A 12,275-nucleotide genomic window follows, 5' to 3' on the forward strand; every position below is an offset into this window, starting at 1 on the left:
TAGCGAGTCTGCTTTTGATGTCCTCCTCGGTCCGTCCGTCATTGGTTATTTTACTGCCTAGGTAGCAGAATTCCTTAACTTCATTGACTACGTGACCATCAATCCTGATGTTAAGTTTATCGCTGTTCTCATTTCTGCTACAGCGAATCGTATCATTGATATCCTTTCACCTTGTATTTTAATTCCACTCCTAAACCTTTCTTTTATTTCCATCATTGCTTCCTCGATGTACAGATTGAAGAGTAGGGGCGATAGGCTACAGCCTTGTCGGGCGAAAGGCTACTGCCTTGTCTTACTCCCTTCTTAATACGAGCACTTCGTTCTTGATCGTCCACTCTTATTATTCCCTCTTGGTTGTTGTACATATTGTATATGACCCGTCTCTCCCTATAGCTTACCCCTACTTTTTTCAGAATCTTGAACAGCTTGCACCATTTTATATTGTCGAACGCTTTTTCCAGGTCGACAAATCCTATGAACGTGTCTTGATTTTTCTTTAGCTTTGCTTCCATTATTAGCCGTAAGGTCAGAATTGCCTCTCTCGTGCCTTTACCTTTCCTAAAGCCACACTGATCGTCACCTAGCGCATTCTCAATTGTCTTTTCCATTCTTCTGTATATTATTATTGTAAGCAGCTTCGATGCATGATCTGTTAAGCTGAATGTGCGATAAGTCTCGCACTTGTCAGCTCTTGCCGTCTTCGGAATTGTGTGGATGATGCTTTTCCGAAAGTCAGATGGTATGTCGCCAGACTCATATATTCTACACACCAACGTGAATAGTCGTTTTGTTGCCACTTCCCCTAATGATTTTATAAATTCTGATGGAATGTTATCTATCCCTTCCGCCTTATTTGACCGTAAGTCCTCCAAAGCACTTTTAAATTCCGGTTCTAATACTTTATCAGCTATCTCTTCTAAATCGACTCCTGTTTCTTCTTCTATCACATCAGACAAATCTTCACCCTCATAGAGGCTTTCAATGTATTTTTTCCACCTATCTGCTCTCTCCCTTGCATTTAACAGTGGAATTCCCGTTGCACTCTTAATGTTACCACCGTTGCTTTTAATGTCACCAAAGGTTGTTTGGACTTTCCTGTATGCTGAGCCTGTCCTTCCGACAATCATATCTTTATCGATGTCTCCGCATTTTTCCTGCAGCCATTTCGTCTTAGCTTCCCTGCACTTACTATTTATTTCATTCCTCAGCGACTTGTATTTCTGTATTCCTAATTTTCCCGCAACATGTTTGTACTTCCTCCTTTCATCAATCAACTGTAGTATTTCTTCTGTTACCCATGGTTTATTCGCAACTACTTTCTTTGTACCTATGTTTTCCTTCCCAACTTCTGTAATGGCCCTTTTTAGAGACGTCCATTCCTCTTCAACTGTGTTGCCTACTGCGCTATTCCTTATTGCTGTATCTATAGCGTTAGAGAACTTCAAACGTATCTCGTCATTCCTTAGAACTTCCGTATCCCACTTCTTCCTGACTAATGTCTTGAACTTCAGCCTACTCTTCATCACTACTATATTGTGATCTGAGTCTATATCTGCTCCTGGGTACGCCTTACAATCCAATATCTGATTTCGGATCGCTGTCTGACCTTACTCTACTTGAAATCTTCCCGTATCTCCCGGCCTTTTCCAAGTGGACCTCCTCCTCTTGTGATTCCTGAACAGGGTATTCGCTATTACTAGCTGAAACTTCTTACAGAACTCAATTAGTCTTTCTCCTCTTTCATTCCTTGTCCCAAGCCCATGTTCTCCTGTAACCTTTTCTTCTACTCCTTCCCCTGCAATTGCATTCCAGTCGCCCATGACTATTAGATTTTCGTCCCCCTTTACATATTGCATTACCCTCTCAATATCCTCATACACTTTCTCTATCTGTTCATCTTCAGCTTGCGACGTCGGCATGTATACCTGAACTATCGTTGTCGGTGTTGGTCTGCTGTCGATTCTGATTAGAACAACTCGGTCACTGAACTGTTCACAGTAACACACCCTCTGTCCTACCTTCCTATTCATAACGAATCCTACACCTGTTATACCATTTTCTGTTGCTGTTGATATTACCCGATGCTCATCTGACCAAAAATCCTTGTCTTCCTTCCACTTCACTTCACTGACCCCTACTATATCTAGATTGAGCCTTTGCATTTCCCTTTTCAGATTTTCTAGTTGCCCTACCACGTTCAAGCTTCTGATATTCCACGTCCCGACTCGTAGAACATTATCCTTTCGTTGATTATTCAATCTTTTTCTCATGGCAACCTCCCCCTTGGCAGTCCCCTGCCGGAGATCCGAATGGGGGACTATTCCGAAATCTTTTGCCAATGGAGAGATCATCATGACACTTCTTCAACTACAGGCCACATGTCCTGTGGATACACGTTACGTGTCTTTAATGCAGTGGTTTCCATTGCCTTCTGCATCCTCATGTCGTTGATCATTGCTGATTCTTCCGCCTTTAGGGGCAATTTCCCACCCCTAGGACAAGAGAGTGCACTGAACCTCTATCCGCTCCTCCGCCCTCTTTGACAAGGCCATTGGCAGAATGAGGCTGACTTCTTATGCCGTAAGTCATCGGCCGCCAATGCTGATTATTTACCAAAATTTAGGCAGTGGCGGGGATCGAACCCGGGACCGAAGACGTTTTGATTATGAATCAAAGACGCTACCCCTTTTTTTAAAGGGATTTTGGAAGATTTGTTTTTCTGCTTTTTTACTTTTATTTCATTTTATTTTTATACAAATGGATAAAAGGAAGGCCGTTCCTCTTCGGCTACGTAAATAGAATAATAGGAAGTCGTCCTGTTACGACAAAGGATGCTCCATACTATAGCCCGCTGCGAATTTTTCGATGACTGTCTTCTCGTTGCTGTGTTGTTTCCGTTGTTTGTTCAATCTCATTAAAAAAAAAAAGGAACTGGGAATGGGTGCTATGGTTATCTTCTCATGTCATCGATAATCCAGGTGCGAGGCGGATTATGGAATGCGCTCCAAATGAAATTAGAAAAATATTGCCTATATTTAGGGTTATTGACGATCGCACAGTGTCGTTCGTTGAGGTAATACCAAAAAACTGGAACTGTATTTTCGCCATTACCGAAGAGGTAGTGAACAGCGTGGCCGCTGATCCACGTCACATAGTTCGTTTTTGCTCTAGGGAAATAAATCTTATCGGGGAAAAGAAGTGATCGGGTAGTTATCCTGTCGGGAGTAGTGCGTGTGAGAAAAGCCAATATCTGACGCACCAAATACCATACGTCCTTTGCCGACCCGCATTCGAAACCATGTTCATCCGTGTCAATCACTTGGCATGTGGCACACAAGGGGGAATCAGCGAGGTGGATGTGATGTAGGCGGGACTGGCACAACTGTTTCCCATTAACAGTTACGTACCATGCAGATTGCACGTCAGTATCAAGGGTGGTAGCATTCACTGCCTGCCACACAGCACGCCACTTTGTATTGAGGTGTGTGCTTTCAATCACATTCGGCGTCATGTTCATTTGCATGGCAGCATATATCGCCCTCGTCATCATCAAGCGTGTGGGTAGTAGTGCAGTGCAGATGTAGCTTAATTCAAGGAAGAATTGGCTAATGTAGAAGAAAGGTGCTGGGATGTCCGACATCATCACAGGGGGTGTGAGTGAGATTGGTCGTAAGGCTTCCAGTAAGAGACTCGTGAGGCACGTCGGACTTCGTCGCCACAGTTGCAGGTGACAGCTAACGAACAGGGCCTTCGCTCTGCTCTGAACATGACAAAGGCCTAAACCCCCTCTGCTCCTCGGGAGGGTTAGGGACTCGTAACGAATCTTAAGTAACATGCCCGTATTAACCAAGGATCCCAAAACCGCCAACATGCGGTGAGCCAGGGTAGGTGGTATGGGGAGTATCTGTGCAAATGGGGGATACGTGACACCAAATAGACGTTAGCATATCGTGTCCGTTTGCAGGAGATCTAGATGTCTCAGACGGTGGTCACTTATTCCTGCTCTCATCTGATTCAATAAACGCCTGTAGTTAAGGGCTGTTGAACGCTTCGTGTCAGATGTGAAATCAATGCCAAGACAGCGGATTGTGTCGCTGATTCGTAGCGGTGCGACGCACTCGTCGGGTAGGCCTCTGCCTATAGACAGAGCGTGTGATTTGTGGAGATTGAGATGGCTCCCCGATGCCGCACCATAGGTCGCCACCCACGCCAGTGCTGCACGAACATTGTCATTATTGCGAAGAAGGAGTACCAGATCATCCGCATAGGCAGTGCAGCAGAAAGTGTGTCCACCAAGGGACATCCCAGTCAGGCGTTTTCGGAGGCCGCAGAGGAGTGGTTCCAAGACGAGGGCGTACAATATCGCCGAAAGAGGGCAGCCTTGTCGCACCGATCGCTGGATCTGTATCGGCGGCGTAAGACGGCCATTATATAACATCTTGGACGTCGCGCCACGTAGGAGACGCATCAGTACATTAACTATGACGTCCTGATACCCCATGTGTCGCAGTACTTCCATCAAAAATGTGTAGTCGACTCTGTCAAAGGCCTGGCTAAAGTCGAGTGAGGCCAAATCTCCTGGCAGTTGGCGAGCTTTGGCTAGCGCGATCATATCTCTATATCGGCACAATGCAGTGCGAATATTATGGTCACCACCTAACGATGCCTGGTCCTGCGACACAACACATGGTACTGATCGCTTTAGGCGTGCCGCCAGAAGCCGGGTGAAAGTCTTCAAGTCACTGTTGAGTAAGGTCAAGGGCGATAGTTACTGATCCTGGATCCGCCTCGTGGTTTGTGTATGGGCACAATCAGTCCTTCTAGGAAGGCTCCAGGTATATGCGTCGAAGGAGACATAAGATCGCGGCAAATATCAGTCCATGCTGGTGCCAGCAATTGTTGGTACGTTCGGTAAAATTCCAGAGGAAGGCCATCAGGTCCCGGGGAGTTATGAGCAGCCACAGCCTGTATTGCTTCAATGATTTCCTCTTCCGTTACATCTTCAGTCAAATCCGCCGCCGCTGTCGGAGAGATCGAACCATAAGGGAGTTGAGAGACTTCGGCGATCACCTCTGGGGGATGTCGATGTTCCGAGTACAGCCTTGTGTAGTGAGCATGAAGGGCGTTTCCTATGTCGCGCTGGGTATCAAGGCGTCTTCCGTCGTGATAGCTTGGATCAGCGTCCTGCGTCGGCGCCGTCGTTCTTCAATGACGTGGTACATACACGGTTCCTCCTGGGCCACTCTGTCTTGAGTGCGCGCTCTGACGATCGCCCCCTCAAGGGGGCAACGTGTTAATCTGATGATCTGTGCCTTGGCACGGTTCACCGTCACCTGCCGTGCGGGTGAGTACGGTAGTGTTGCACATTCCTTTAAGATGCTGTAGTAAAAGTCCATGGTATGTCTCTTCCATGCTGCAACATCTCGGCCGTAGCCTATCAAGGTCTTCCGGAGGGCTGGTTTGGCGCACAGTAACCACCACGACAGTGTAGACCGGTAGGTGCCACGCCGGCGGCTACAAGAGTCCCACGTGTTCTCTATAAGGCGGCGGCATTCCTGAGAAGCTAGGTGGGCGACGTTCAACTTCCAAGGACCATGGCTGTGCCTATCTCCTGGCAGGCGAGGGTAATAGCGCAGATGTAGGCCTCGTGATCAGAAAAAGCTGTAGGCCAAACTTTGGCAGCTCTTGTCCCCACAGCTGTGGAGCGCGAGATGTAAATCGGGTCGATGTGGATGGAGGAATTGCTGGAGTAGTGAGTAAATCCGGGCCGATCGCCACAAACATGTTCCCACGAGTCCACCAATTGAAGATTATTTATAATTGTCATAAGTTCTGCGCACGGAAAATGATGTGGTAACTGATCCTTAGGTGCTTGGCTACAGTTGAAGTTCCCTCTCATTATCAAGGCGTCCTGACGGCCCATAAAGATGGGCGTGATGGTATGAGCGAAAAAGGTGGATCGTTCGCTACGCCGACCAGATCCTGACGGTGCATAGATGTTAATAAGTTTGACTCCTAGGATAGTAAGAGCCATGCGTCTGGCGTCAGGGAGATACTCGACGTCTTCTGCGGATATAGCTTCGCGGAGGAGGATCGCCACACCACTGCCATTGGCAGACGCATGTGAGACTCAAGTCTGGTAGCCATAGGGTCCCTTGAAGTCGGCGACATACACCTCTTGAAGGAGCGCAATGTCGATGTCTGCTGCGTTGAGTAGATCCTGTAGCATCGCTAGTTTATGTCGGGCACGTATGTTGTTGATGTTAATCGTCGCTAGACGGTATGTTTGGTCAGCCAGGTCGGCAACTGGGTTGTGTAGGAGGCCAGGTGTGGGCGGCAGGGGCGGCCCCACAGAGGCTGACGATACAGCCGTAGTCACTGTGGTTAGCTGGTGCTGGGTACAGCCGAGGGAGCATCTCTGCCCTTGGCATTCTCCTGGTGCTGGGGCTCATCCTCGACATCATACGCCCAAGAATCAGATGCAGCAATTGGTAACTGTTGATTAGTGCTGTGCAGTAGCAGAAGTGATGTTGTCAGACCGAGGCTCAGAAATTGTATCCGCCGTAGCATCGTGACGGGAAGGTTGAGCTGTGGTGGTAGAGTCCTGAGTGTCGTCCGACGCCGGATATTCGTCTGGATCACACATCCGAAGCAGGATATCATCGGATGGCGTATGGCGCCGTTTCTTGCGTTTTCGAAGGGACCATTGTTTCCTGGCATGTTGTTCTGCGTCAGAGTGCGGGCGACAATCATCTGATGCGGTCTCCATTGGTAGGAAGGCAGAGGTCGGGACAATTTTAGTTTCTACTTCCATCTTCTCTTTTGGCTCGTCTTGGTGGCACAATTGATCACCGTCTTGAGGCAAGTCTGCCGAAGGCGTCGTAGAGGGGGATATACTGTCCGCCACAGTGTCATCGACCACTGACTGCAATATGGTGTTACGATCCTGGGCAGGAACAGCTGTTGCGGTTGCAGCCGCTGCATACGTGATGGGGAGTGAAGTAGGCGTCGCCGGGGATGGAACTTCACCAACCGGTGTTTGAGTCAGTCGGCGTTGAAAGCAGGCCGATCGGACATGTCCCTCCTGACCACATCCGGCGCAAGTACGCGGCTGTCCGTCGTACATGATAATGGCTCTGCAGCCGCCAATTACAAGATAGGATGGCACATGCTTCGTCAGTTCAATCTTAATTTGTCTCACTCCATTTAAGACGGGGTACGTCTCAAACGTTTGCCATTTTTCAGCCAAGTGGGTTAGCACGTTGCCGTACGGTTTGAAAGCTGTCATCACATCTGGCGGGACATCGAATGGCAGCTCGAAGACCCTCAGAGTGCGAAGGCCTAATCCAGCGTGGTCGATCGTGACAGTTCCTATGTGACCATCAGAATGCTTAAATTTAAGTCCATTGGCGGGTCGGCACACAACATCAGTGCACGCCTTTTCATTGATCAGTTTTATGTAGACGACACTTTGTGTTATAGAAAAGTGGATCCCAATGATGTCTTGAGGTGCAATATGGAGTTCTTCTCGGATGAAACATTCAATGTCAAGTGCTCGAGCTCTTGCGTAGTCCGCTTGAAATGTGATCTTAATTGTGGACTTGCGATACGAGTGCGCCATGGCACTACCGAGACACGGACACGTGACACTCGCCGCAGCGGAAGGTAAACACTAGCGCGCGCGGTGCGCTAACAGGGGGACACAGTGTAAGTAGGCTGTTTAGGTTTTCTTATTGGTAACGCCACATAGCGCTCTGTATGAAAAATCACTGGCTGTGCTGTGCGCAGTCTGTGGCTAGTTTGCATTGTTGTCTGCCATTGTAGTGTCGGGCAGCGGCAGCTGGATGCTAACAGCGCGTAGCGTTGCGCAGTTGAAGGTGAGCCGCCAGCAGTGGTGGACGTGGGGAGAGAGATGGCGGAGTTTTGAAATTTGTAATAATTGGTGTCATGAACTGCTATATATATTATGACAAGTGAGGTAAATACATTGTTTGTTCTCTATTAAAATCTTTCATTTGCTAACTATGCCTATCAGTAGTTAGTGCCTTCAGTAGTTTGAATCTTTTATTTAGCTGGCAGTAGTGGCGCTCGCTGTATTGCAGTAGCTTGAGTAACGAAGATTTTTGTGAGGTAAGTGATTTGTGAAACGAATAGGTTAATGTTAGTCAGGGCCATTCTCTTGTAGGGATTACTGAAAGTCAGATTGCGTTGCGCCGAAAATATTGTGTTTCAGTTTAAGCACAGTCTTGTATAATTTTTTCTAAGGGGACGTTTTATATGTCGACCCTTAGCCAAGGATACCTCACTGAAATCTTCTGATTTTTTCCTTGTAGTTTCTGTAATTAGTGTAGCTTTTGTTTATTTCTAGCGCGTAATCATAGAGAGAATTTCCTTTGTAGTTGCAGTCTTTCATTGTTGTACAGTAAAATAGTTGTGGCATGCATGTAGTTTTGCACGAAGTATTTCGCAGCTGCGCTTGCAATTAACTAGATATTATTTTCAGTGCTATGTTAATGTGTTCTCTTATTTTTGTTCTTCAAATTGTGTTTTTCTGTGTTGTCGTGTGAAAAATTGTGACAATAATGGCGTGTGAAAAACGTAACACTAGGCTCCAAAGTAAACTGAGAAATGATAGTGAAGACGAAAACAGTGTGTTAGCGTCACCATGTAATGAATTCACTAATGTTCAAAGTAGTAATTTGGTAATAGCGCATAGGGAAATGGAGCGGGCTGCAAATAATGGTGTAGGCAGTGAAACAATTAGTGAACAGGGAAGCATTATCGATCGATCGGTCGGCAACAGCTCGCCTCACGATTCCGAAATGACAGGATACAATCTTGCAAATACTGTAGATTCAGATTTTGCGTCCTCACCGTTTTCTCAAATAAATCAAGACACATTTTCCGTTTTTCAAACTGCGAATATTGCCGGTTCAAATGCACTGCCGAAAGGCACTGAGGAACATGTTTAAGACACCAGTGCACTGTTATTACAGTTAATGCAACAAATGGGACAAAGGCTACAAAAGTTAGACTCAACGCTTGAACAAAATCAGAAACAAATGGGACAAAATCTTCAAAAGTTAGACACAATGGAACAAAATCTTCAAAAGTTGGACACAATGGAACAACACCAGAGACAAACACAGCAACACTTAAACACAATGGAACAACACCAGAGACAAACACAGCAACAGTTAGACACAATGGAACAAAATCGTCGGAAGTTAGACAGCACACTTGAACAAACACGTGACGATTTAACTACTGAGTTACATAACATTGAATCGAAATGCCAAAAAATCTATAATGACGTAAAAACACAAATTTGTGAGCATTTTCAACCTATTTTTTCGCGGCATGAAAATGCATTACAGAATCATGAAGCAGCCATAAAAGAACTGCAAACTATTGTTCGTGAAAATCACGACACCTTGCAAGCTAAAATGGACTCAGTTGCATCCACCGATTCGGTTACGCAACTTGCAAGAACTCAGGAAAACTTAAAGGTCACAGTAGATTCGATTTCAACACAAATGGACACTCTGAAACTTGGTTCAGAAAAACACACTGAGGAAATGTGTTTACTATCGGAGAAAGTAGCCGAACTTTCAGATCAGTTCACTAACTTATCTACAAAGGTAGATGATGATCTGAATGATTCAGAAGAGTGCGAAGAAATTAGGAACTTCAAACAAAATCAGAATCAAATTAATACACAACACCAAAGAGAAATCTGGGAAGTGCAAGATCAGCTGACACAGGTAATACAAGAATTACGTATTTCAGAGGACAGACGCGCTCCAACACGGGAAGAGGGACTTAGAAATACGGAAAAGCCACAAAATAATAACACAGGGCATTTCGGAAATTGTGAAAGAAATTGGCAAGGTGCACCGAATTTTGAGATGGAACTGCCGACACGACGTAACAATGAATGATTTGCTACCCGCCGACACGATGATTTTGACTATAAGCTGTTCATTACTGCACCTAAATTCAAAACATTTAAGAATTCTGGCAACGACATTCATCCACAAGCGTGGCTCCATCTATTCTCTCATTGTTTTCCTCCCAACTGGTCATTAGAACACAGATTAGAATTTATGTGTGGCTACTTGGAGAATGAACCAGCTGTAAGAATGCGATCGGTCATTCACGATTGTCATAGTGAAGGAGAATTTTATCATGCCTTCCTCTCAGCATATTGGTCTCAAGCTACACAAGACCGAGCAAAACATAGCATCATAATGATGAAACATTTCGAACAATCTGAATTTTCCAGTCTTGTCAAATATTTTGAAGACATGTTGCATAAGAATCAATATCTTTCAAACCCATACAGCCCTTCAGAACTCATCCGCATTTGCTTAATGAAATTGCCGGAACATTTAAGGAATATTATTTTGGCAGGACGTTGCAAAGACGACATTGAAGCTTTTCAGGGACTGTTACAAGAACTGGAAATTGACACTGACAATCGCGGAACGCGAAAACAGGAGCACAACAATTACAGGTCACACCTGTCACAATTCCGCGATGACAGAAATAATACATCACAAAGCTATTCGTACAACGTAAATCGTGACCAAAGCAGACACCATCCGTATGACAACCGTTGGCAGAGTAGTAATTATTACAGGGGAAGATCACCTCTCCGCGGTAATGACTATCACAGAGACAATCAGAGAAACAGACAATATGGAAACCAAAATAATTATTATCAAGGGAGACAGAATAACTTAAGACGCAATGGTCCACCGCGCAGTGATAATTCAGGGAGAAATTGTCCACCACTTAACCGACAAGAAAGAAAGTACAGGAACTACCGACATGACGACAGACGATATGACTGTAACGACAGAACTGGCGGGATTCAAACAGAGCTGGGCCCTCTCGGCAAGGTGAATTTGTAGACGTTAGGTCTCCTAATCTCAATAACGGAGCGCGCCAACAAAGAGGCAGACAATGACTCGCACCGCAGGCAGCCGCGTGCGCCGGCTGGCTTAGCGAAAAATAACATAGAGGCTAACCTAGAGAAAAGTTCCAGTATTCTTTACCGATGCATACCGCATGATAATTGCGTTCAAGTTAACTCTGAGCACTAGGAAGAGTAAAGGATTGTACTACATTTCACATGTAAAACCGTTTATTGAAAGATAATCTGCTTTTTAACTTTGTCTTTGCCATAAAACATTTCACTTCACATTTCTAGTATGCTTTGTCACACTGAGAAACTGTTAACATGCAACAATGTTCTGAAGTTAACTATCCAGTCTAGAAACTAGGGAACATTTTTAAACAGAAATTACGAATGCATTGTTATAGTGAAAAGACGACACAGTGTTGTTATTTGTACATTCTTGATTGTTAGTTGCACGATTACGTAACGACTATAAGGCGTACATACTTAGAACATATACTCTTAATGAGATTTTAATGCAACATTTTGGTTTACTTGAAAATACATTCTTTATTTGAAGCACATTCGGTAAGATTAAAGATGACTTAGCATTTGGTTTCTCTGATAGCTACACGATTATATCACGACGCTACTAATATGTGACACGATTTACATTGTTGCTTTTGCGGTGTATCTGTTTTATATCTGCACAGTTTTTCTGCATTATTCTGGAAAGTAAAACATGTTTTAGTAGTAACTTTTGTGGTATAGCTACAATGAGACAGCCTTTATCGTCGCACAAAAATACGTTACATTATAGTACTTTCTTGATCACGGTAAGGTACGTAATAACTACGATATCTATTCGGAAAGCATTTCACCTTCGTTTATGATGAGGTAAGTACATTGCCTTCAGCAGAACTTTGCTTACAGAGGACGATAACTACGACAGTTCCACAGAATTATCTTACAGCAAAACGCACATTTAGCACTACAGGGCACGCATTTGAGTGATTAATTTGATGATGAACTAAAGGAGATCTCTATGCAAAATACTGCAGTAAAACAAACCCTGTCTCTTTCCTTGTGTTTTCCCACTATGTGTTTGTGTACCCTTGTGTATTTGTTTTCTTCCTGTCTCTGTGTGCTGTTTCATAGAATTTTTTCTCTTCTAATACTAAGCTACATTCACTATGTTGAGGAATACTGTTATCATCAAATATAATTTGCGTTAATAACATGTTATTTACTTCATAAAGATGTTTACACATTATTTATTCTGTTTTGTTCTAATTCTCATGTGTGAAGTTGATGTTTCAAAAGTTATTCTGATCTTTTTTGTATGTACTTATGTCATAATTTTTGTAACACT

The sequence above is a fragment of the Schistocerca gregaria genome, chromosome 7 (genome assembly GCF_023897955.1).
Source record: "Schistocerca gregaria isolate iqSchGreg1 chromosome 7, iqSchGreg1.2, whole genome shotgun sequence".
In the NCBI taxonomy this organism is placed as follows: domain Eukaryota; kingdom Metazoa; phylum Arthropoda; class Insecta; order Orthoptera; family Acrididae; genus Schistocerca; species Schistocerca gregaria.